Here is a 26266-nt window from a genome sequence, read left to right on the forward strand (position 1 = left end):
AGTGTTGAGTATTTCAACTTCTATCTATTTAAATTCTATTGACTTATTTTGTCATTAGGAAACATGTTATTCATAGTGGGTAGATTGTTTGCCTTGTACCCAGCTGACCCAGGTTCAATTCCAGACATTCCATTTGGTTCCGTGAGTACTTCTAGGAGTAATTTCTGAGCACAGAGCCAGGAGAAACCCCTTGAGCATCACTAGCTGTGACTCAAAAGTAGCAACAACAACAAAAACTCAGAAAACCTATTACTCAAAGTAGACAAGGTGCTCTATAATGAAAATTTTTCACATTGAAATAAATAATACTAACAAATGTAGTAATATTGATTCAAAGATTAACAATGTACACTGTTATTCTCAGAAAGCTTATTTCAACTTTATTTAATACAAATCTCTCAGAAATACTTTGGTTTGTTTACCTCATGCATTCAGATCCCAAAAATTGATTACTTTGTCAACAAACTTTAAAACCCTTATGACACATAAGTCTCTTTCATTTAGTCAGGTTTGTCTGTAGAATCATGAATCATTAGATTGGAAGCATTTCAAACTTATTTAATCTAACCCTATGGCTACCACAGTCAGTACCTGTATTGTAAACCATAATGCCTAGAGGGGAGGAGGAGAGAGAGAGGGAGACAGGGAGGGAGAGAGAGGCAGAGACAGACAGAGACAGAGAGAGGGAGAGAAAGACAGAGAGAGAGAGAGAGAGAGAGAGAGAGAGAGAGAGAGAGAGAGGGGGGGGGGGAGAAATGCCTCCATAGAGGTAGGTTGGTCTGGAGTGAAACTGGAGGATGGGGTGGCAGGGGAAAGGTAACTGGGGACATTGGTGATGGGAAAATGTATACTGGTGAAGAGAGGTATTGGAACTGAAATCCAACCATGAACCACTTTGTAACTGTATATCTCATGGTAATTCAAAAAAAATATTTCAAATTTGAGAACAGGAAAGAGAGGGGGTTCAGTGGAAGGAAGTGGGTAGACTGATGTGGTGTTGGAATTATGGACCTAGGAAACCATCATTGACACACTATTATAAACATCAATAAACATTCAAAATTTTTTTTTCTAAAGGAATTATTCTTAATACCTTGAGTAGTTGGACTTTTCGTGAATTTATTAATTTATTGAAAAATCCTGTGTGGGATCAGGGAGATTACAGAAGTAAATTTTAATTATTTTGGTGGGGAGAACAGGGGCTGGGGTCACACCAGCAGTGCTCAGGAGCTACTCTCAGTTCTGCATTTGGGGGTGTTCTTGGCAGAGTGTTGGGAGCCACATGGTACCAGGGCTCAAGCCCAGTGCTCCTTCAAGCAAAGAAGGTGCTCAGTCTATTGAACTATCACTAAACATTCTCCCTGACCCCCACAGTTTTAATTTTTGGAAAGTGACTCAGATTGAGCAATATTTTAAATGGCTGATTACTTCCAATCAATCAACCAGAATTTCTCTTAAAACTATTTTCATCCTCATTGTCTTCTTTATTAATCTAAAAGTGTTTAAGGAAGCTAAGTTTTACCTCTTGAGACAGCATCCTTCTACACTCAAGTATTTTGATCAACAAAATTGACATGGATGTGCCCTCACGGAGCTTCCTTCATTCTATGTATAAAAACAAATAGGCAATAAGAAATAAGATAAACTGAAGTTCAAAGTTCAAAATCAGAAAGCATGGAATGATTGAACAATTCTATAGATAAAGCAGAGGGTAGAGAGAGCTTGTTTTGTGTAGTTGGCAAGTAAATTCTGTCCAAGCAGGAAATATTTAAATAGACATCTAAAGAAAGTGACAGGCAAGTAAGAGTTGCAGCTGAAATGAACGTCAAGGCCCCAGGAGAATAAACAAGCAAGTGAGTTGGAGGAGTTACAAAAAGGCCCTCAGAGAAAAGGGGAGAGAGTGTGATGAGACTGGACAGTTGTCAAAGCAAATAGCTAAGGGCAAATGGCAGGTGAGGTCCTACAGCTTGTGCTCAAGGTTGGATGGAGGCCTCCGAGGGATCCAGCAAAAACAGGCTGTATCAATAGCATTAAATTACACTTTGATAAAATAATTATAGGGGATGGAGAGGTAGCACAGCGGGTAGGGCTTTTGCCTTGCACGTGGCCGACCCAGGTTCAATTTCCAGCATCCCATATGGTCTCTGAGCACTGCCAGGAGTAATTCCTGAGTGCAGAGCCAGGAGTAACCCCTGTGAATTGCTGGGTGTGACAAAAAAATTTATAGGGCTGAAAGCAGAAGCAGTGATATCAAAACAGTGAAGATTATTGGTATCTGGTGAATGACTCTAGATTCTTTGTCATTGGTAATCTGTCACCCATTCAGTGGGCCCACATTTCTCTGGATAATCATCCTCCATAGTTCTAGCAACTTTCAGTGATTGCCCCAAAGTTCATCTCTACCACTGTTGATAATGACTGTTCTGTAGAGCCTAGGACCATGATTTATTTGTTTTTCCTATTCCAAGACCAAGACCAACAATAGGCATTTGAATACTTAAATTAAGCCAGATAATATTTCCCTCCTCTATAGATACCAAGCTTAGAAGTGTGCAATAGAAAGCAACCATGTTAATTTCTTTATCTAAAGTGTTGCTTCTTGATGTCCTACCGTGCCTACATACCAGGTAAACGTAGGATGTCTGTGAGGCCATCCATAACTTTACTATGCTAACCCTGATTACTAAGTCACTCACCTACCTTGTATGTGGCTTCTTATATCAGCAATTTTAATACTTTCGGCTACTCTTATCCAGAGTTTGTGGTCCTAGAGAGAAAATACATGGATTGTTTAACCATAGCAATTTATGAAATAAGTGAATAGGAAATAATACCAATGAGAGGAACAGGAGACATCAAGTGCTAGGTCAAATTTCATATTCAGTATTTTAGTTTAATATTTTTTTCTTCAGGTGGAGATTCAAATAATAATACTGCAGTGTTTTCTTGTAGCTGAGAGAACTTACATTCTGAAAATAGCTGGGCTATGAGGTCAATATACTTAGAAGAAGAGAATAGCCTGAGTTTCTTAACATAAGTAACTTTTTGGGTGGAGTGAGGAGAGTAATCAAAATGTGTAATATTTTATAATATTACTCAGTTTTGAAAAAGCTCTTCCCATTAAAATGAGATATTCATATGGGGTGACATAGTATTGACTAGATATTGAGTTGCAGAATGAGATACTTGATCCAAACACATAAGAATAGGATTATGGGAGTTTCAATATAATTCCCCAAATTGCAAAAAACAAAATCCCTCATATTTTGAAAACACTAAGTTAAAAACACAGGTCCAAAACCAGAAGGTTTTTTTTTAAATATCATTCAATAACTTAACTTTATAGAATATTGGGGGATTTTGATTCAATGATAGAATTTTTACACAGAAAAGGGATCAACTGAGGAAAAAATAATGTGGAATGTAATATCAATGATATTTGTGGCTGCGTTTAACTAGATACTAAATCCACTGGTTGATTAACTCCAACCGTTTTGTTGTTGTTATAGTTTCTTTCTTTTTCAAAAAATATTTCTCAGGGTAGAAACCAGCTGAGCTTTTAAGCCAGTCAGGGGAAAGTATACTATTTCCATCCTCTCTTTAAACACTCTATAAAGAACTCTCTCGTTCATAATAGCTTTGTTTACTGCGTAGTACAGCATGTTCTAATTATCACCCTGCCTCACTAACCACACGGCTTATGTTCCCACACTCATCAGTTATTTTTATGCCTCCTGGAGAAATGCAGAGAACATTAATAAGAGCAATACTTGGGGATAACATTTTTGACAAAATTAGAAAAAAATATGCCTGAGAGTAGATGAAATCATGTTGTTTTTGTTAAAAGGACTGATAACCAAGACGATACTTTCTATTCTGTTTTTATTTGTGATTTGCCACAAATACCTAATCTGATTTTTACCTTCTTTTCTCTAAAAAATGATTTGGTTATTACTGGATTTTTGTCACTTCCTTTTTCCTGTCACTGAATTTGCTTTCCTCTTTTTCCATATTTAGCTTGAGGATTCCAACATCACTTTTGCCCTTTCTGTATTTTGAAATTTTCTTTTAGATCAATCTTATTATGCTTCATATTCTTCTCATTTTCTCTTCTGCTCTTTATACCCCCTTTCTCACTCTTCTTCTATTTTCTACTTGTAATAACTTCTCTAATGTATGCACAGAAAATATCTTTTTTATGCTTCTGACTGGCAAGAGTGTATATACATATATATTGATATGGGAATTAATACATTTTCAGCACAAGAAATGGAACCATAGGGAATGTCAAATGGAACATTAAAACATTTTAAAATTACCACATAAGCTGAGTAAGGCTAAATAATATTTGCATGGCAAAGATTCTAAATAAAGAAGCAAGAACAACTAAGTAATAGAAAGGGAAAATAGCTGTAAAAATTATTCCTTCAAAAATAATATATTGACGGAGAACCAGAAGAATCTACCTAATCTGTAAACCGTTGAGAAATATGCATTTTCCACATACTCTTTCCTAACATACAAAAATAGATATTTGCTCAAGTATTCTTTATTAAATTGGAGAGGCAACAGGTCTCATTTCATTAATATTCACATTTGCTATGCTGTTGATTTCACCATTCGAATGGTGGCTACTGTTTGCAGAAATATTTTCTGTAATAGAAAGCTTAAATTAATGAAAACACACACATGCACAAGAGGGAAAGATAACTCATTAAATAGTAAAAGAAGAATAAGACAATATATAGCAATTCATGGATTCAAACATTTTCAGTGATGACTCAGGAACTTGTTTGGATAGATTACGTCAACCTTTACCTCAGTAGTTGAATATAATAATCCTTGAAAATTGACTGTAGTCTAAAAAATAGCACTTTAGATTTTTTCAGATGCTTACAATCAGCTGCTGGAAATGATCCATTTTAAATACCACAAGGACATTTGCATGATGCAGAAATAGTCCAGTTGGATATATATGGATTACTTGCATTTTTGTTGAGTTCTCTCCAGAAACCACGTACCCTAGTCCTTAAATATTTTACTTTGCTAGATTGGAAGGAACAATGGTGAGTGCATCCAAGTGATACCTTTTATTGACATGCCAACCCTTTAGTACTTCTGCGCAAGTCCTAAAGTATCTCTAGCCCTTTTTTTTTTTTTTTTAATCCCAGTCAGTATACCTTGGTTAGGTTCATTGAATGAGATTGCTGTGGTTTCCTTGGCAGGAGAGTTGTCATCCTTCTTTGATTTCCTGTAATACATGTCTCCGTAGAGACCTACAGTTGAATCACAGGTATAGTATAGACTAAACAAAGACAGCCCTCTTCCACCTAAATTAAACGGACACAAACCAGGAAGAGTCAATTTTGGGAATTTTGCTTTACACTGATCTATTCCTTGTATTATTTTAGAAAAGATATATAATTAGTGCTTTTGTCATAGTTATGTGAAGGAGAGCCTCAAAAAACTTCAAAAACCTTTTCAGCAGACTATTACTTGACTTCTAGACAACTTGACAGACTATTTGACTTCCGGACAATGGCAATTGCACCCATATTTCCCATAATAAAGAAGGCTCAAATTTAAAACAAACAAACAAACAAACACAGCCCTTTGAGGCTGGATTTGATAGTACAGCAGGTAAAGTGTTTGCCTTCTATACTGACCTGGGCATTGTCCTCAGTATCCCGTATGGTTTCCTGAGCACCTGCAAGGAGTAATTCCTGAGTGCATAGCCAGGAGTAACCCCTGAGCTTCCCAGGGTAGGACTCAAAAAGACTAAAAAGAAACCCACAAACAAACAAACAAACAAACAAAAAGACCCCTCCACATAAACAAAGCTGATAACCATTAGTATTAAAGAAACAAGACAGATGTCATCCAGCTCCACACATGCTTTGTCCATCGGCTCTTGGTGGGTGCAGAAAAGTATCCAGTGCAGTAGAGTAGCTTGCTCAGTTCCTCTAGGAAAGGGTGATTTAAGAAACTGTGAGAGGTGTAGGCCAGTATAAAATAGAACTAAAATCAATCCTGCAGCTGAGACTAAAATTGATTGAGCAGTTAATGAGTAAGGTGATTTTCAAGTACTTTAGGGTCCTGTAGGATTCAGGCCCAGACAAGTGGTCACTGTAAGAATCTGGAGGCCTTTGCTTCAAAAAAGGGACATTACTTACATACATGGGAGATATGGAAAAAAAATGAGCAAAATTGACCTAACTTACTTATTTCAAACTTTGTCTCGTGTGCCTAGACCTAAGAATGAAATTCCTACAAATTTTTAAGTGTAGAAGAACAGCTATTCAAACACTACATAGAATCATTTAAATCTATTACTTAGAATGAAATATGTGGTTAAGTGTATTAATGGATGGCAAAGACAAGGAGATAAATGTAGCAAGTGACCAACGGCCATCATTTAAACAAATGTTATAAAAGGGACAACGTATGATAGTTCTAAGTTCTACTTGTCTTGTTATAGAAATTTCTACCAGATTCCATGTTTCTACTTGGCACTCTTCCAAAATAAGAAAATAAAACTTATTGGCACCATGGTTACATCAAAGATGCTAGTGCACCCATAGGTTCATATTCTTTCATTACAACTGCCACCCATAAGATCGGTTTGTTTTGGAATCTATAACACTCTAAAGACATTTATGGAGAAGGAAAATTTCTATCTTCAGGCTGGAGATCAAAACTTGCTTTGTTCTGATTTCTTTTCCAGATAAGTCCATTTCCTGAATAAAAGAATACAATTTTTTCCTTTTTAAAAGGATCCAAGATTTTGAACTGGAAAGACAGCTCAGCAGGTTAGGTACTTCTTTTCATGCAGGAGACCTGTATTAGATCTCTTGTGTCACATGTCAGCAGAGCACTGCCAGAAATTGCCCTCAAGTACCAAGAAGGAGACAGACACAGCTCTGATGAGTATGACTCAAATTAAAAAAAAAAAGAAATTCAAGAATTTGTCCAACAGAGCATCACAAATGTTCATTTGACCAATACATCCATGTTTTAGTCTTAATTGTCTTGGTTCTGCCCATACTCCATAGCTAACACAAATAATGAGATTATTACCTTCTTCCCCCTATCTCCTATCCAATTCAAATCATTTGCGTTTACTTATGGGGAAGAATTTCCTATTTCTTGGGAATGCTAAGACAAATGATTCTCTTACTAAATAGTCAAGAGATAATCCCCTCTGGCATCTTAAATTAAAGGGTTTATCAGTAAATATTTCTAGGGCTTATCAGTAAATATTTCTAAAGGAAATAAATGCCTATTCTAATTTCATATACATTATAAAAATCTACAGGATAACCTTCATTTCACTCCATCCATATGCAAGAACAGTCAGCTTTAAAAAAAATCATCTCTGTGGAATAGAATTCTGTTGCTTTAGGTTTTGCCCTTTCTCTCCTCAGTTTTCTGTTTTTTTTTTCTGTCAGCTGTTACTATCAGCAATGATTAAACATAAGCAAGCATTGTGATTCATCAAGAACTGATAGGTTCATCACTGATGTAAACATTCTTTTGTCCCAAGGTCAGATCAGGTAGGGAATCAGGACAATTTCATACACACATTGAAGTAGCTGTGTTAATGAAAATAATGCATGTATGCTTACTGAATAGTAGATATACACACACTTTGTAGCATTCCTTTATGAAATATGAAAATTTGAAAATAAATTACTTGCTTATATGTAGAATTCTTTAACTTCTTGGATTTTCAAATAAATTCCAAAATTAACTGCCTGAGTAACCCAACTGCTGTCTCACTAATTTACTGGAGCTCAGAGAAATACCTGAGTAAGAGCATAGCCATATTCTCTGATAACTTTAGAGACATGCATGCCAAAACCTTAAAGCTCAATAAGATATAAAGAAACATTATCTATGGAAAAAAGCTAACCTTTGGCCTATATGTATAGAAAAGCTCAAACATATATTTCATGCTGAATAAGAAAGTTAAATCAATTTGAAATCCTTACTTTTGAGTCTTTTTAACCTTTCCAATCTTGAATGTCCAATCTGGGAGAGAAATTCATCAATACTGGAAAATTTTTTGCAACTCTCCTCCTCTAATTTCTGTGACTTATAAAATGTTACCTATTAATATTCTGTACTGTATGCCTTTACTCTTGTAATTTATTATTTATATATGTATATATGTATATTGTATAAATAAAGTTATTATTGCTGCTGTTGATACATAATGCCAACTTTGTGATTTAAAACTAGTACTTGTTTAATTTGTATGTTTGATGCACAGAACAAATAAACATAACTTCATGAATATATAAAAAAATAAATAAATAAATAAATAAAACAAAAAGCGATATTTCCTCCAAGTTATTAAGTCCCAAATTACTATTTGCTACATTAAATTCAATGTTTCAGCAAGGTTAGTTCTTTCTGGAGGTTTTGAAAGATAATTATCTTTGTACTTCACGTTTATAAAAACTGTACTATGTTTCAGAAGTTTCCAGCATTATCTAGATTGTGGATGTATCACCCTAATCTTTGTTTTTATAATCATGTAGTCTTTTCACTGGTCATATCATCTGACTCCCTCTGTCAATGTGAATACATTCATAACCCACAGGATAATCTCCCCATTCTAATAGTCTTAACTTAATAAAACCTTGAAGTTCCTTTACCAGAAAAAGTACTACTCATAGGTTCTAAGGATTATAAAGTGGAAATCTTTGGGGTTATTTATTTAGTGAAAATTCTACTTTTATCATTTTTGTTTGACTTTTAGACAAAACAGTGACCATTGATGAAAAGAGAGGGGTTCAGCAGGGTGATACCATTACACAGAAACTCTTCAGTGCCACCCTCCAGAACGTCATGCGACGACTGGAATGTGAAGGAATGGGAGTGAAGGTAGACAGTCCTATATCACCTATACCACCTCCACTTCTTTGATGATGTTGTTTTCATGACACCAAACATTAGACAAGCAGCACAAATGCTGCCTGACTTCGACCACAAGTGTGATCAGAATGCAGCTGAATTTCACCAAAACAATGTTCATGAAAAACAAACTAGTCCCTGATGTTCTATCTACACTCAATGGAATGAACATCTCTGAATGCAGCAGCTATGTGTACCTGGGTCTAGAGCTCAAAATCAGGAACAACTTGGCACCAGAACTGCACATTAGGAAGAGAACATCGTGGAACACCTTCAAGAGCATCAAAGAATATCATCTCACATCACAGAGACTGGCACACATTCGAAAGAAAAAAAGCAACCAGTACTGGCATGGGTATGGGGAAAAAGGGATGCTCTTTCACTGTTGGTGGGAATGCCGACTGGTCCAGCCTTTCTGGTAAACAATATGGACAGTCCTTCAAAAACTAGAAATTGAGGTTCCATATGACCTCACAATACCACTTCTGGAAATATATCCCGAGGATGCAAAACAGCACAGTAGAAATGACATCTGTACCTATATATTCATTGCAGCACTGTTCACAATAGCCAAAATCTGGAAACAACCCAAGTGCCCTAGAAAGATGACTGGTTAAGAAACTTTGGTACATTTACACAATAGAATACTATGCAACTATTAGGAGAGATGAAGTCACAAACTTTGCTTATAAATGGATAGACATGAAGAGTATCTTGCTAAGTGAATGAGTCAGGAAGAGAGGAACAGACGTAGAAAGACTGCACTCATTTGTGGAGTATAGAATAATATCACATGAGGCTGACACCCAAGGACAGTAGATACAAGGGCCAGGAGGATTGCCCCATAGCTGGAAGACTGCTTCACGAGCAGAGAGAAGGCAGATGGAATAGCGAAGGGATCACTAAGAAAATGATGACTGGAGGAATCAGTCGGGATGGGAGATGTGCGCCAAAAGTAGATAATGTACCAAACATGATGACCTCTCAGTGTCTGTGTTGCCAGCCATAATGCCCAAAAGGAGAGAGAGAGAGTATAGGGAATATTGTCTGCCATGGAGGCCAGGGGAGGGTGGGAATGGGGGTTATACCAGGGATATTAGTGGTGGAGAATCTGCACTGGTGGAGGGATGGGTGTTTGATCATTGTGTGATTGTGACTCAAACATGAAAACTTGTAAATATCTCACGGTGATTCAATAAGAAAAAAGAAAAAAAAGAGTGACGAAGAACCTCCTGCTCCGGGCACATCTTTTCGACTCCACCGTTCTTCCTGCACTAACACAGGCCTCAGAGACCCTGGCCGTATGAAAGCAGGATGAGAATTCAATTCGGGTATCACAAAGAGGAATCGAAAGAGCTATGCTTGGAGGATCATGTTTCACTCAAGTGAGAGAAAGAATCCGGAGTTCCGACCTCCATCAATGATCAAGAATCAGGGACGCTGTCTCATTTGCCAATGCGTCAAAAATCAGATGGACCAGACACGTAATGTGATTTAGAAACAACCGCTGGACTGGAGCTGTTACTGACTATATTCCATGGGATGTCAAAAGAACACATGGCCGCCCACCTATGAGATGGCCAGACTTCTTCGTCAAAACCCTGAACTAACGGTTTGAAGCTTTCTGTGTTCCTGAAGCGAGCAGATACCATTGGGCTACACTAGCATGTGACAGGGACAAATGGAAATGTTACTGGTGCCCACTTGAGCTAACTGAAAATCAATGGGATGACAAGTGAAACAGTGACTTCATAGACAAGTTTCCATATTTCTATTTGTTACCATATTTGAACTAGAAATCATAATGACTGACACATAACCTTATCCCATATTTTCTCTCAGTTTAGTCTTCTTTTGATGTGATGATCTTATGCTCTCCTCTTTCTTTATAATGGCATAAATCTTGTGGTGCTATACTTTATACTATTTTAATAACCTCTTAATAAACTTTTCTGCTCCTATTTTCTATTATTTCAGTTTATTATGCAACTTGTTTCCAGGAGAGCTACCTTTTCAGACTACTGTAACATCATCCTTTTACTCAAAACAACTTTCTTAATAAATATTTCTTCTTGCCAAAGTATTTCCAATATTTTTCATTTTCACACTATTTTATCCTTGGTGATAATATAAAAAATTGTATTTAAGTGAATTCTGTCTTCTTTTATGGATTTACTGATGTGATTCTTTTTTGAAATGCCCCATTTTTGCTACCCCTACCTTTAAAGTTCATCTAAGTGCCTTATTACCCATGAGTATATTCCTGATCACAAAAATTCAGTTTCCTTAATGTCAAAATTATTTTATGACAGACACCCCTTCATCCTCTTCCAGGAACAATAGGTGTTCTGATTATGCTTGTTATATAGACTAACTGTTGCATATGGCAAGGGAAAAAAGGTGTAACTCACAAAACTTTTCCTCTTTAAGAGTTTGTATGTGCTTTTTAAAGAAGTCAGATATATTTTCTCACTGAGAATATATTAAAAAGTCCTATACATGACTTTTAAAATTTTTTATTTTATTTTCTTTCTATCAGTCAATTTCCTAACTTAACTTTGGTCTTGCATTTCAGAAGCAGGACAGAAACTTCAAAAACTTAAAGTTCTGTCTTTCTATTCTTTCCTTTTTTTTTTTTTGCATATCATTTGAGTTTGATGGATACCTAGAGACATATATCAGAACCTGAACAGGATCCCATTGAGAGTTCCCACAGCACTTCAGTCACTTAGTCATGATCTATGCTCTCAACAGTTGAAGATAATGACTTCAGGAACAATCTTTCATGAGTTTCATATTAAATGAGATGAAAGTGCAAGCATGGCATTAAAGCACCTTGTTATTTGCAGAGTACTTAGAGTAACCTTAAATATGGAGATGATCAAGTTTCATGACCTTTAGTTTTAATTCTTTCATCGTATCTTCTTGAGCAACTTCTAGTTTTAATAAAGATGTATTTGTACTTGTGAGTGTGTGTGTTTCTGCTTAAACTAACCTAGATACTTATTACATTAACTCTTAGAGTTAAAAACTGAAGTGAACTAAGTACATTATAAAGGTAATTCAAAAATTGTTTGCTTGTCTATATAATTTTAAATATAGCGTACTTTGAAAAGGAAATTATTTTTAGGTGTGATATGGACATTATAAAAGTTAATTATAAAGTTATTTTTTCTTTCTATTGTTTTGCATACTCAAATTCATAATAAAATGCCAAGCCCATTAAGCACCTATCTTTTTCATAATTTTTTTTCAAATTTTATCTCATTAAAGCACAGTAGTTTACAAAGTTATTTATAGTTGGCTTTTAGACATATAATGTTCCATCACCCATCCTGCCCACAGGGTCAACTTCCTCTACTGATTGCAGATTCCCTGTCATAACCACCTGCCCTTCCCATACAACCTGTCCTGCTATCCCAAAAGGCATCATTTAAAGTTTGGTCATTGCAGTTCAGATCTCATAATTTCAATGTTGAGTGTGTGGTTTGGATATTTAACTCCATCATCCCTTATCACCCCCGATGTACTTTGAGTCTTGTGTCTATTGTCTCTCATTGATTTCATTCCCCTAACACCTTCCTCCACTCATTGTCTTTCTTCTCCTCCCTTCACTTCAGGCCCAAGAATGATCTAGTCATCCCTCCCTTTAAACCATTGCATTATCTTATTCAGTGTCTCTATATGCAACATGTAAGTGATAAGATTCTCTGTTTATTCTTCTTCTTCTGGATTACTTCATTTAACACAAAATCTTCCAATTCCACTCATGTTGCAGCAAATTGCATGATTTTATCATGTTTTCAGCTGTAAAGTATCCTATTGTTTATATATACAACACCACTATTTTTTGATTTGCTGTTGGGCATCTAGGTTGATTCCAAATATATGGCTATTTTACTGAGTGCTGCAGTAAACACTGATGTGCATACTTCTTTTTGAATTAATGTTTTTTTTTTCTTCCCTGGACAAAATAGAATAGATTCTTTGATCTCTTTTTCCTCTATTTGTATATAATAATGTGATTGACGTTTGTGTATTGAATTAGTCCCTGGCCACTTTTTGGTAGAGGTTTACTCTTTCTAGAAGTTTGTTTTTTTATGGACTTGTCTATGTATAATATAATGTCATCTGAAAATAGAGATAATTTGGCTTCTATTTTACTAATTTGGATCCATTTTATTTCTCCTCTTGACTGATTCCTTTCATTAAGACTTCTAATAGAATGGTGGATAATACTGGAAACAGTGGACATTCTTGCCTTGTACCTAATTTTGGGCTTTTACCTTTAGGAGTAATATTTGCTGTGGGGTTGTTATAAATAGCCTTTACAATCTTGAGGAGAGTTCTTTCCACTCTTATTTTGCTGGGATTTTGCATGAAAATTGATTTTGCATCTTGTCAAAACCTTTCTCTGCAACTATTAACATGATAGTATAATATTTATTTTTCCAGTGGGTAGGGCATTTGCCTTGCACACACTGACCGAGGTTTGATTCCTCCGCCCCTCTCGGAGATCCTGGCAAGCTACTGAGAGTATCTCGCCTGCAAGGCAGAGCCTGGTAAGCTACCTGTGTTGTATTTGATATCCCCAAAACAGTAACAACAAGTCTTACAATGGAGACGTTACTGGTGCCTGCTCAGGCAAATCGATGAGCAATGGGATGACAGTGACAGACAGTGTATGTGGCATATTGCATTTATTGAACCATCATTGCATCCCTGGGATAAATACCTCTTTATCATGGTGTGTTATTTTTAGATATGCCACATATGCCATTGGATTTGGTTTCTGAAGATTTTGTTGAGGACTTTGCATTGATGCTCATCAAGAAGATTCGTCTGAAGTTTTTTTTTTTGAAATGTCTCTATTTTGGATATCATTGTAATGTTAGCGGCATAGAAATTGTTAGGAAATATTTCTGTTTATTAATATTTAGAAGAGCTAAAGGATCAATGCTTGATTGATTTGAAGGTTTAATTTTAGGGATATTCTTAATAATTGTTTTAATTTCCTTGCTTGTTATTTGCCTGTTCAGACTTTTTATTTCCTCTTTGTTTGGTTTTGAAAGATTGTGTTTCCGAGATCTGCCCATTTCTTCTAGGTTCTCCAACTAAACAGAATAGAGTTATTCATATGATGTCTTGGATTTCTGTGGGTTCTGTTGTAATTCTCTGCTTTCCTTTCTGATCCTATTTGAATACTTACTCTTTTTTTTCCTTCCTTGTGTCTAACCAAAGGGTTATTTATGTTATTTATTTTCTTGAAGAACCAGCTTCTGATTTCACTTCTCTTTCTTTCTTTCTTTCTTTCTTTCTTTCTTTCTTTCTTTCTTTCTTTCTTTCTTTCTTTCTTTCTTTCTTTCTTTCTTTCTTTCTTTCTTTCTTTCTTTCTTTTTCTCTTTCTTCCTTCTTTCCTTCTCTCTCTTTCTTTCTCTCTTTCTCTCTTTCTTTCTCTCTTTCTTTCTTTCTCCCTTCCTTCCTTCCTTCCTTCCTTCCTTCCTTCCTTCCTTCCTTCCTTCCTTCCTTCCTTCCTTCCTTCCTTCCTTCCTTCCTTCCTTCCTTCCTTCCTTCCTTCCTTCCTTCCTTCCTTTCTTTCTTTCTTTCTTTCTTTCTTTCTTTCTTTCTTTCTTTCTTCCTATATTTTGGTATTCCTTTCTTGGTTTCTAGATTACTGATTTCTGCTATGGTTTTTGTTACCTCCTTCCTTTTGTTGGCCCTTGGATTCAACTGTTGGTTTTTTATATGTTTGAGGTGTGCATTTATATTTTTATTATATCTTTTTATTATTTTAAATGTAGTTCTATATTGCTATGAGTTTCCCTCTACATACCCCTTTTGCTGTGTCTGATAGATTTTGACAACTTTTTTCTCCATTATCACTAGTCTCAAGGAATTTTTTAATCTAATCTTTGATTTTCTCTTAGATTCAGCTGTTATTTAGTAGTGTGTTGTTCAGTCTCCATGTGTTAGAACTTCTCGCTATCTTCTTTTTATGATTTATTTGTATTTCTGTGGCATTGTGGTCTGATATTATATTTAGTATGATTTTATGTTTGTGAACTTACGTAGGTTTGTTTTATGCCCTGTCTCTGATATATCCTGGAGATTATTCCGTAAGCACTAAGAAGAACGTGTGATCAGCTTGTTGAGGATGAAAGCCACTGTATAAATTCACTACTACTAGCTCTTTTTGTCTGTTTTGGGGCCATACCCAGGAATGATCAGGGGTTTTTCCTAACTATGCACTCAAGAATTTCTCCTGTCAGTGCTCAAGAGACCATATGGAATTCCAGGGCTTGGATCCAGGGTGACCTCTTGCAAGGCAAGCGCCTTATACAACTGTACTATAACTCTCACCTTTTCAGTTCTTCATTTAATGCTCCTGTGTCTTTACTGACATTCTGTCTAGTTGATCATTCTAGTGGTGACAGTGGACTCTTAAAGTCCTTATTTTGTTTGTTTTTCTATCTATCTATATGACATACATTTTACTAATCCTATGCTTGATGTATATATGTTCTTTTAACCAGTAAGTAATACCCATCCCTATCTCTCTCCCCCCCTATGTATCTATGTATTGGGCTGGATAGGGCATTTTCCTTGCATGCCACTGACCCGGGTTCAATTCCTCTCTCCCTCTTGGAGCGCCCGGCAAGCTACTGAGAGTATCCCGCCGGCTCGACAGAGCCTGGCAAGCTACCTGTGGCATATTGGAAATGCCAAAAAACAGTTAGAAGGAGTCTCACAGTGGAGACATTACTGGTGCCTGTTTGAGCCAATCGATGAACAACAGGATGATAATGACAGTGCTACAGTGCTATAGGCTGTCCCAGCTTTTTTTCTATTTAGCATTGAATTTTGTGATTGTTTTCCATACTTTCACGCTGAGCTTGTGCCTATCTTATGATTTTTGATGTGTTTCCTATAAGCAGCAAATGTTTTTTATTTCCTGATCCATCCTGCCAATCTGCATCTTTTAATGGGAGAGTTCAGTTCATTGACATTCAGAGAAATTATTGATATAAAAGGCTATATTGCCATTTTACTTTGTGGAGTTGTTGCTTCTATAAAAGACTGTTTGGTTAATATAGACAGCCTTTCATCATTTCATTCAGGGCAAGTTTAGTTACAGCATTGCCTATGAATGTTTTTATCTTTTTCTCCCATCTAAATGAGAGCTTTGCTACGTAATGGACTTTAGGCTGAAACTCCTTTTTCAGGGAGTAATTTCAATAAACCTTTTCAATCTTGTTCTCTTCTGTACAGTTTCAAATGGAGTTCTGTTGTGATTCTTAGGTTGTTTCCCTTATTAATCTTTTACTTATTAATATTTCCCTTATATTTCTCTTCTCTCTTGAAGCTTTGTCTCTCTCTTTAAACTTTGCCATTTTGATTACTCTATGTCTTGGTGTTTTTCTGTTTGAGTTTATTTTGTTTGTGAGTCTTTGTGTCTCTTGAATCTATAAAATCGCCTCTCTCCAGAGAGTGGGGAAGTCCTCAGCTATAATCTCTCTCACCACTATTCTTCCTTTTTCCTCTTTTCCTCTGCTTCTGATCCTTATATAATCCAGAGATTATTCATCTTGATGTTATTCATTTAGTACTTTACATTATCTTCCATTTTAGTACTTCTCTATTTTTTTCGCCACTCACTTATCAATACTGGCTTATATTTTATCTTCAGGTATATCTATTTTGTTGGCTACCTATGCAAGTATGCTACTATGGCTTGCTATTGTATTTTTTAAATTTCTTAAAATCATTTTGTATGGAATTTTGTCAGCCTCTGAATCAATTATCCTTTGAGTTGGTCAAAATTATCATCTAATGATTACTGACAGTGTTTCCTTAATTTCAGTTGCCAATGGAGTGAGTGTGGATTTCATATCTACATCGGCCATGCTTGAGGGTTTCAATGGTCTTGAGGATTTGCCTGTGCTTTTATCTCCCTCTGACACAGGAGTTGTTTTGCTTAGTTTCCCCATTGTTCTTTGAGTTTTATATGGTTAATGATGGGGGTTTAAATTCTGTTACCTAAGAACTGATCTGTTCAGTTGTTTATGCCAGAGGGTCTGATTATACCTCTGTGCTTCAGATTATTTCTTTTACCATGTAGTGTTTTTAGAGTATGATGAAGGGGTTCTGAGCTAGTCACTCCATTTAGTTGTCTAAGATATATGACTGTGTAAGGTCAGTGAACTATGGCTATTGCATTCCACTGGCTTCGAAATGATGAAAGTGTTCATCTGCATGGTTTTGGGTTTGCAGAATTAGAGCTGATGTTAGAGAGTGTAGCTCCCTCATCTAGGGATAGGTTCACTAGGAAGGAAGCCCCTGGGTCTCGCACCAAAGGCCTTTCATCCAAAGCCTTGCTGTGTTGAGAGGGAGGAAAATACTTTTTTCTTTTAAACATTAATTAGTATTGAAAGTTTTCATGACAACATTGAAACTTTCTTCAGAGTATAAAGTAATTCAAAAGATGGCAGGGAGTTTTAACAGAGTAGTCTAAGGGAATAAATATGTGTATATTTACAGATGAAAAAATATGTATCCTTGTTAAAATCCAAAAACATTAAAGAAATTAAGGCATATTAATTATTTATAGCATCATGAATCCATTTAGAATCAATACAAGAAATGGAACCATATTCCTGAAGATAATAATATATCTCAAGCCTTATTTCCCATGAAAATTGGGAAATGTAAACTTCCTCGGGAAAATACTAAAATAAAGATCATCTTGTGTTTGAAGACCTTTCTGATTAAATCTTCTGTCATAAAATTCAAATACCATTTGTTGTGAGAGGACCCAGTACCAGTGCTGCAGCTTGTAGCAAATGTCAACGAATTAAAAGAAGTGAGAATGAGAAAGACAAGTAAAAAGCAAAGGCAGGAAGAGAGAAAACAGTAAATCTCACATGACCTAATTTTGTCATTTCGATCCTCCGGAAATAGGAGCGAGTTTGACTTTCTTCTTGACTTTTAAACAAGAGTCAAGCAAAACTCTCAAAGGTCAAATGTCTTGTTGTTTGTGCAGGATGTGGCACTTTGTTCTTCTTCTCCAATTTGTCCTGCTATCACACATAACCTGATATATTTGCTTGTTACCAGTCATTCTCTAAGTAAATTAATAGTAGGAGACCACGGGCTGTCTGCCCTTTTCTCATGAAGCAGCTGGTTATTTGAGTCATTCCAATCTACGTTCAATTGTATACAAACCTTAATGATGTCATTATTAATTCCCCTTAGCAGTCTACTCCTGATTTTTTATATTTATTTGTGTATGCTTCTCATTGTTTTTATTTCTTTTTTCATATTTATTTTCTTGCTTTGCTATTAAACATGTAAGTTCCTTGAAGGAATGCATTGTATCCTTCATTTCTTTTGTTACTTTGGGCTTTATCAATAGAGGTTAGGACAAATATATCATTTGCATGCAATGAATGCAGTTGAATGACTGGCAAGCATTTATTTCCTGAATAAAAATGTCACATTCGGAAACAGATTTTGAAAGACTCTGAAGATTATTACTGCAGAAACTTGGCATCTCCTCCAGGCAAATACAATCACATTTATTGGACTGTAGGTGCACAGCTAATAAACTATCCATCTCCAATTCTTCGATTTAAAGATCTTCCGAAGACTGGTTCTCTTTGGGTCACCACACTTGCCAGTTTGGACTTTTGAAACCTACTAATGTGGGTTGACATAACAAATTAGCAACAAGAAAAGTTCACGGAAGGACAAGTGTGAGAAAGTGTGCCAAATATATTAGCATTCGTTTTGCAACCTTGTCTCCAGTTTGTGTGAAGTTGATGGTTGGAGGTTATGCTTTCATTAAAAATTGACAACATTTTAAATGCTAATCAAAACTGCTTGTCCTTTCTACTTCTATTTATCTTGGAAGGGGAAAGAAAGAGAAAGAGAAAGAAAGTGGTGGTACGGGGGTGGGGGGATGATGGCTTGCTTTGAACTGCAACCAATATTCTCTCCATTGCCCCAGTCTCCTCTGCTTCCTCCTGTGCAGGGCAGATAAGAGCAATGCAGATTGAGAGTCAGGACCTCTGCTTGAAGTGTGAAGACAACAAGACATAAGTGAGATATGTGTGTTCTGCAGCAGGAAAAAAGGAGATGGGCGTGTGTGTGTGTGTGTGTGTGTGTGCACATGCACGTATGAGGACCTTTTATCTATTTTTTTCATGAACATTAAGATAGAATTGGAAAGGTGTAGTTCATCTTACAGTGGGTAAAAGAGCAAATAACATCTTTCATTAAAAAAGAAAATATTAAAGAAAATGCAATAAAAATTATAACAGAAAAAATAACTGTTTCAAACATGAATAACAAAATACATCAGTGCCAACCATTTCAGATAAAGTGTATTTAATTTCATAACATTTTTAGGAAGGACTGAAGAAGATGAAGAAGAATCCTCCCTTTCTAGATTTATTGAAATATAATTGACTATTACTTTGTTAAGAACATACAATGTGTTGATTTGTTACATTCATATACTACAAAATGATTGCCTGCTTAGCTTTAATTAACACTGCTATTCCATCACATAATTGCCATTTCATTTTTGTGTTTAGAACATTTAAGATTTACTCTCTTAGCAACATATATTAATTTTAACTATAATCACCATGGTCTACATTAGATCCACAGACCTTGTGAATATTATAGCTAGGAAATGTATCCTTGGACTATTTTCTCATTTCTTTGCCCTTCCATCACCAGTAACTTATAGTCTTTTTCTTTGAATTTCACTTTTTACCATATAAGTGGTATTAAATACTATTTTTTCCTTTTGTCAATTATGCTTCACTTAGCATAGAACTCTCAAGGTCATTCAGAGTTATCAAAAATGGAAAAATTTACTTCTCATGACTGAATAGTATTCCAGTTATGTAAGCATAGGCAGCTTATATTTACAAGCACAAATTATAAAAATTAACAGTTTTATGTTCAAATTACCTCAAAACTCTCTGTATTTATTTTTTTTGCTAAATAGAAGACTAACTGGATAAGAATGTGTCTTCATGTGTGTGCTCAAATATACCTATGGACACATTTATATATGTTGTCTATAAGGCTTAGTAACTATAATTAAGAAGATTCTTTATACTTACAATTAATAATAATGTTCTGTATATACATACTTTTTCTCAGTACAGACCTCCAGTCTAAATTGGTTTTCGTACATAAGACCCAATGTAAAGTTTTGAAAGATTGTCCTGAAAATGTCAAAAATTTTAGCTGAGAATGTTAAGACATCATTCAGGAAATATTTGACCATAATTTTTCTCCTTTTCCTCCCTTTTTTTCTTTACACCTTCCTTCTGTTCTTTTGCTTCTTATTCATCTTCACTTTTTCTATCCTGATATTTCATCACTGTTACTCCCTAGAATGAAGTTAATATACCTCACTTTATTTAACCATTCCCCAAACCTTGAAATATAAGTATTATTGTAATCTCTCCAACAAAATGCTAACTAGGGCTTTTTTTGCTTACTAAATAATTTCTCTAGCAAAAGGTGGAGCTAGAAATTGAAACCAGGTATAGTTTGGATTTAAAGCTTTATGCCAAATCTGCGATTCTTTAGTAATGTACCACCAATCCTTATTTAGAAATTAATATTTGTCTGGATCTATTTATATTTTAATGAATAGCATTAGTAGGGATAATGAGTTCTATAAGTATATCCCCCACTGTGATAGAAAATAGTTCTTGCCATACATCTGAAATTTTCCTTTTATCAAGCTTTAAAAAAAAATTATTCTGGAAGTTGATGAAAAAGCCTCTCTCTCTCTCTCTCTCTCTCTCTCACTCTCTCGTTCAGTTTTATAAACTTGTAGACTTTGAATCTTTTCGCTTTGATTTTTACGGACTGAAGAACCTGTTTATACAATATCCTCAAAAGAAAATATTTTCACTCATTCTGTCATTTTCAATGCTGTATTTTCTAGGCTCTCTTTAACTATTTTTGAAATAAAAGACAGTTTAAACATTACACAATCAAGCAATGTGGCTGATTCCTGAAGTGGAACTTAACCAGATGGACTTCATTGGGCCTCCTATCCAACCTTCCCAATGATGCAATATCAGAGCTGCCCTAACGCATCAGGCTCAAATTGTAACTACATGAAAGAATTATTTTACCAATGAAATTTGATGTTCAATACCCCTCCTGTTTTGAATTCTTATTTAATAATTCTTTCATTTAAAAATGGGAATGGCCCATTGAAAGATAATTCATTGGGTTTTTTTTTTTTTGCTGTTGCTTGCTTTCCCTTTTTAATCATTATAACTTTTTGTTTATTTTTGATTTAGAGGCCACACTGAGCTGTGATCAGACCAGTTCTGGTCTTGGTAGTCAGCAATGACTCCCGGTGAGCTTCAGGGACCATATGAAGTGTTGTGGACCATAAACTTGGCCAGCTCTATTAAACACAGCAAACCTGCAAAGTCTTACTGTTAAGTCATAGCCCTGAAATTAGAATCAGTAATTGTGGTGTACCATAAAGAGATGGAAATGCATTCAGATGGGGTCAGAGTGATAGTATGTGGGTATGGCGCATGCAGCTGACAAGGGTTCAATCCCTGACTCCCCATATTGTCACCCAACACCCACTAGGAGTGATCACTGTGTACATAGCCCAGAATCAGTCAAACCCTAGTACTATAAGGTGTGGCTCTAAAGTTAAACAACAACAACAAAACATTAGGAGTCTTTGGTCCTGACTTTCAACAGTGCATTGACTTCAGCTGACCCTTTTGGAATAAGATGGTGTTGCAAAACTGTTAAATCTTACTGGATTTAATGGAAGGTGTGCCAGAGGTAAAGTAAGAGCCAATGAGTCCATCCAAGAATAGCATTGCTATTCTTTAGTACAGTTGAAAGCAATGTATTTCTTCTAGGATTGCTTTCACTGTTGTATTCACTGCTGCTATTCACTGTGCTTGCTTTAAAATCATCCATGTTTGAGTTTTCTTAGCTCAAAGAACTATCTGATACCTGGATTTGTGTGAGGGAAACAGATTGGAAAAAAATTACTTGAAGGTGCTTTGCATCAATAAATGCAATTTATATGCTAAATAATCACACCAGATAAAGTCTCCTTCCAGTTTCTCAATTCTATTGTAATGTTTAAATTTGAGAACTAAAAAAAAAAGTGAAATATGCTTTTAGTGTTTGGTTAAGGTGGAGGTCTAAGAAATACACATGGATTCTTTTCATGATATGAGTCCAATAGCAATCTTGTACTATTAAAATCATTTGTAGCCTTTTAATGGCCAGGTGCATGCTATCATTTCATTAATTAAATTTATTAGAGAGAAAAAATGTAATATGAGGATCTAAGACATTTCTTCAAGGTCACACTAAACTGGAATCAGAGCTAAGCAAAGACAACTAATTCGTAATCCAAAGAATACTATTTAAACATGAAATATTCCTATGATGGATAAAGTGCGACGCAGTCAAAATGTGGACAACCAGAGTATTATGGCAAGATATAAGTGAGAGACACGGTGATGGAAATATTCTGACCCTTGTGAAAATAATAGAGGGAAACAGCATATTCTGTCACTGGAAACTGTTCAATTAAATATTCATTTCATTTCACAGTCATTTTTGAAAAGTAAATCTATGTTTCTTTATACCTTAAAGCTCAGTAGTTTCATGCATTAGCTTGACGTGCATAACAAAATGTGGACTATTTTTTAAATTGCTAGATAAGAGCTAGTATGTTGTTACTATTTATATATTGAAGTTGTAACAATCATGTGCTTTTAATTCATTTCACCTTCAAAGATACAAATGTTTTCAGTTTGTAATATATTGCAGGATGTATTAGGTACACTGAGTCTGTCTGATTCACAGCTTTCTAATCGGCTATTTAGAGTTTACACCAAGCAGAAAATCAATGTATTCAAAATGTAGTAGCTTTCTTGTTAACTCTAGTCATTTGCTTAAAGAGTAATGTCAAGCTGATAATTGAAATATGGCTTAAACCATGCATTTTAATTCAAAAGAAAAATGTTTGAAATATTATTCATTTGATCTTTCCCAACACCAACCCCAAAGGGCATATTTTGTTTGCCTAGCTTGGCAATTGCACTCAGGAATAGTTCTTACACAAATGGTTTTTGATGCTAAAGTTTTGATATTACCCTTATCTTAGTGATTACTGGGCCTTGCTGAAAAGCTGAGGATTCTAGCAAAACCAGTGGTTCACTCTTCTTTTTTTTTTTAATTAATTAATTTATTTTTAATTCGTGAATCACCATGAGGGCACATTTACAGATTTATACACTGGTTCACTCTTCTAAAACCCATTTTATATTCTACTTGTGAGAAGAAAAGTTGCTTTGCTAATTTTGTGGAAGTGTGTCTTAGTTTCCTTCCTATATTAAGAAGCAAGAGGATTTTTGTTGTCAGATGGTAAATTCTGTCTTCTATTTGAATTTGTTGACCGAACAATATTTTTAAGTAGCATACTAAGTCATGTCATTTGATAAACAGTGAGGTGAGATTTGAACATTTGAAAATATTTAGGAGGAACACCAAATAGCAATTATGTCCATATGTTTAAGAATTATTTATTTTGTTAGATGTACTTTATGAGGTGAAGTATGAATGACTTGAACAATTTGTCGATAAATATTTCAAATGAGAAATAATATTTCAGCATTTAAAATGGCATGGAAGGTAAAATGGATTATCTCATGATTCCTCTTTGAAGTAGCATTTTCCTTTATAACTTGGATTAACAATTTGAAGATTTGATCAAAATACAACATAATGGTTGTATAAGAGACTCTTTTCCCTTATGTATGGGAACCTTCAAATCTAGACCACAGGAGACATTGCCTGTATGTTCTGCTTTCTTAATTTGTTTCTTTCAACAATATCCTGTGGCTTTAAAATATGCATTCCATAATTGTGATGTTACATTAATTTCCAGTATAATATTTGGATATTATGAAAATGAAAATCTGTATCAAAAAATTAATTGTATAGTTTTGCTTCTACTTCATAGAAATATAATCAACTTTTATATATTTATCTTATTTCCTATAACTGTTATAAAGATATTTGGGACTTAGAGCTTTAGTGAATACTTTTGGATGTTCACATATAAAATCATCCATTGGAAAATAAATAGAATCTTCTCTTTTTTATTCTGTTTACAAATCTATTTATATTTCTTTTGCCACTAATTTGGGAAGAATTCGTAACATGATGTTGAATGCAGATAGTGAAAAATAGTTTTTGTTATTTTCCTGATTTTAGGGAGAAAACATCTGGTCCATCATCATAAATATATTATTACCAGTATATTTTTCCTTAACATATTTATTCCTTAACATAACTTATTAAAAAGTTTGAAGATTTTTCTTTCGATCTATAATGTGTTATCATAAAAAGTGGTGTTTCTTTTCCAAATGCATTTTCGAATTTTTTAAATTATGTAATCTATAAAATTGTATACATATATGAGATTATATAATTTAATATATTTCATATTTGGACTGGAGCAAACGCACATCAGGTAGGGCATTAGCCTTGCACGCAGACAACTCGGCTGACCCGGGTTCAATAATTCCTTCCCTCTCGGAGAGCCCGGCAAGATAACGAGAGTATCCCTCCTGCAGCCTGGCAATCTACCCATGGCATATTTGATATGCCAAAAACAGTAAAACCAACTCTCACAATGGAGACGTTACTGGTGCCCACTTGAGCAAATTGATGAACAACAGGATAATAGTGGTACAGTGTTATTTTATATATAATATATAATATAATATATCATAATTATATTATGATATAGTTTTATAATGATATAATTATATTATGATATATTATATATAATATATCAATATAATAACATATTATAATATATTATATAATAATGATATATAGTATTATATAATATATTATATGATATTATTAATATTATGTTATTATATAATATTATTATATTATATATTAATATTATATATAACATTATACATAATATTATATATATATGTACAATTTCAATTCTTTGGGCTTAATTTAGACTCTGCTCAAGGATTATTCCTGAAGGAGTTCAGGGGACCATCGAGAACTCTCATCAGCCATGTAAAAGATAAATACTGTACTTGCTGTACCATCTCACTGGACTTGAAGTAGTCTGTTTTAAAATTTAGATAAGGTAGTTAACATTAATAAATTTTCAAATTTTAGTCCATCCCTACCTTTTTAGGATAGTTCTCATTTCAACACAATTTATAGTTCTTACAATAAATTGGATGTGTGGGTTTTCTAACATATTGTTGAGGCATTTTTAATTCATATTCATAAGGTAAAGTGAAGTGTAGTTTTACTTTTCTGTGACATGTTTGCCTGGTTTTGGTATGTAGGTTAAGGGAGCTTCATAGAATGAATTGGAAGATGTTTCCTTCTATCGTAATTTTTGTGACAGTTCTTATAGAATTATTATTAATTGTTCTTAAATGTTGAGTAGAGTTGATCTTTGAAGTTACTGTAGACTAGATCTGTCATTATTAATATTTCTATTCATAATCTGTAGTCTCTATGACTTGCCTATTTGGGTGTAGGTACAGAGGGCAGGGACCCTTAAGTAGATCTAAGGGAGACCCGGCAGACCATTAATTTTCCACCACTGATGTGATGCTGGCTGGAGCGATAGCACAGCCCTTGGGCGTTCGCCTTTCACGCGGCCTACCCGAGTTTGATTCCTCCACCCTCTTGGAGAGCCTGGCAAGCTACCGAGAGTATCAAGCCCGAGTGGCAGAGCCTGGATATGCCAAAAACAGTAACGGTAAGTCTCTCAATGAGAGACATTACTGGTGCCCGCTCGAACAAATCAATGATCAACGGGATGACAGTGACAGTGACAGATGTGATGCTACTCTATGCAGTGCCAGTGTCACCAGGACCATTCTAGTATGCTTGTGGCCTCTCAGGCCATAAACGGAGGTGTTCTGGAGTTCTCCAGGGCTATTTCCAGGGATAGTCAGGTGACCTGTGATGTTCATCACAACAATTATGCACTATCTCTGGGTCCCAGTTTCTCTAATTTTTTTTCTTGATTTGATTTCAATATTTTTAACTTCTTAGGAATTAATCCATTTCAATAAAGTTATCTAATTCATTGTAAGAGAGTTCATTATATATATGCATATATGTATAGAATTCTTTTGTTTCTGTAGTCTGTAGCAATACGTTCTTTTTCATTTCTGACTAATAATTCCAGCTTCCTATTTCCTTGAAAAATGTAATCTTGTTAGTTTTATTGTCTTCTTTCCCACAAACAAAGGCTTTGATTTCA

The sequence above is a fragment of the Sorex araneus genome, chromosome 2, assembly GCF_027595985.1.
Source record: "Sorex araneus isolate mSorAra2 chromosome 2, mSorAra2.pri, whole genome shotgun sequence".
In the NCBI taxonomy this organism is placed as follows: domain Eukaryota; kingdom Metazoa; phylum Chordata; class Mammalia; order Eulipotyphla; family Soricidae; genus Sorex; species Sorex araneus.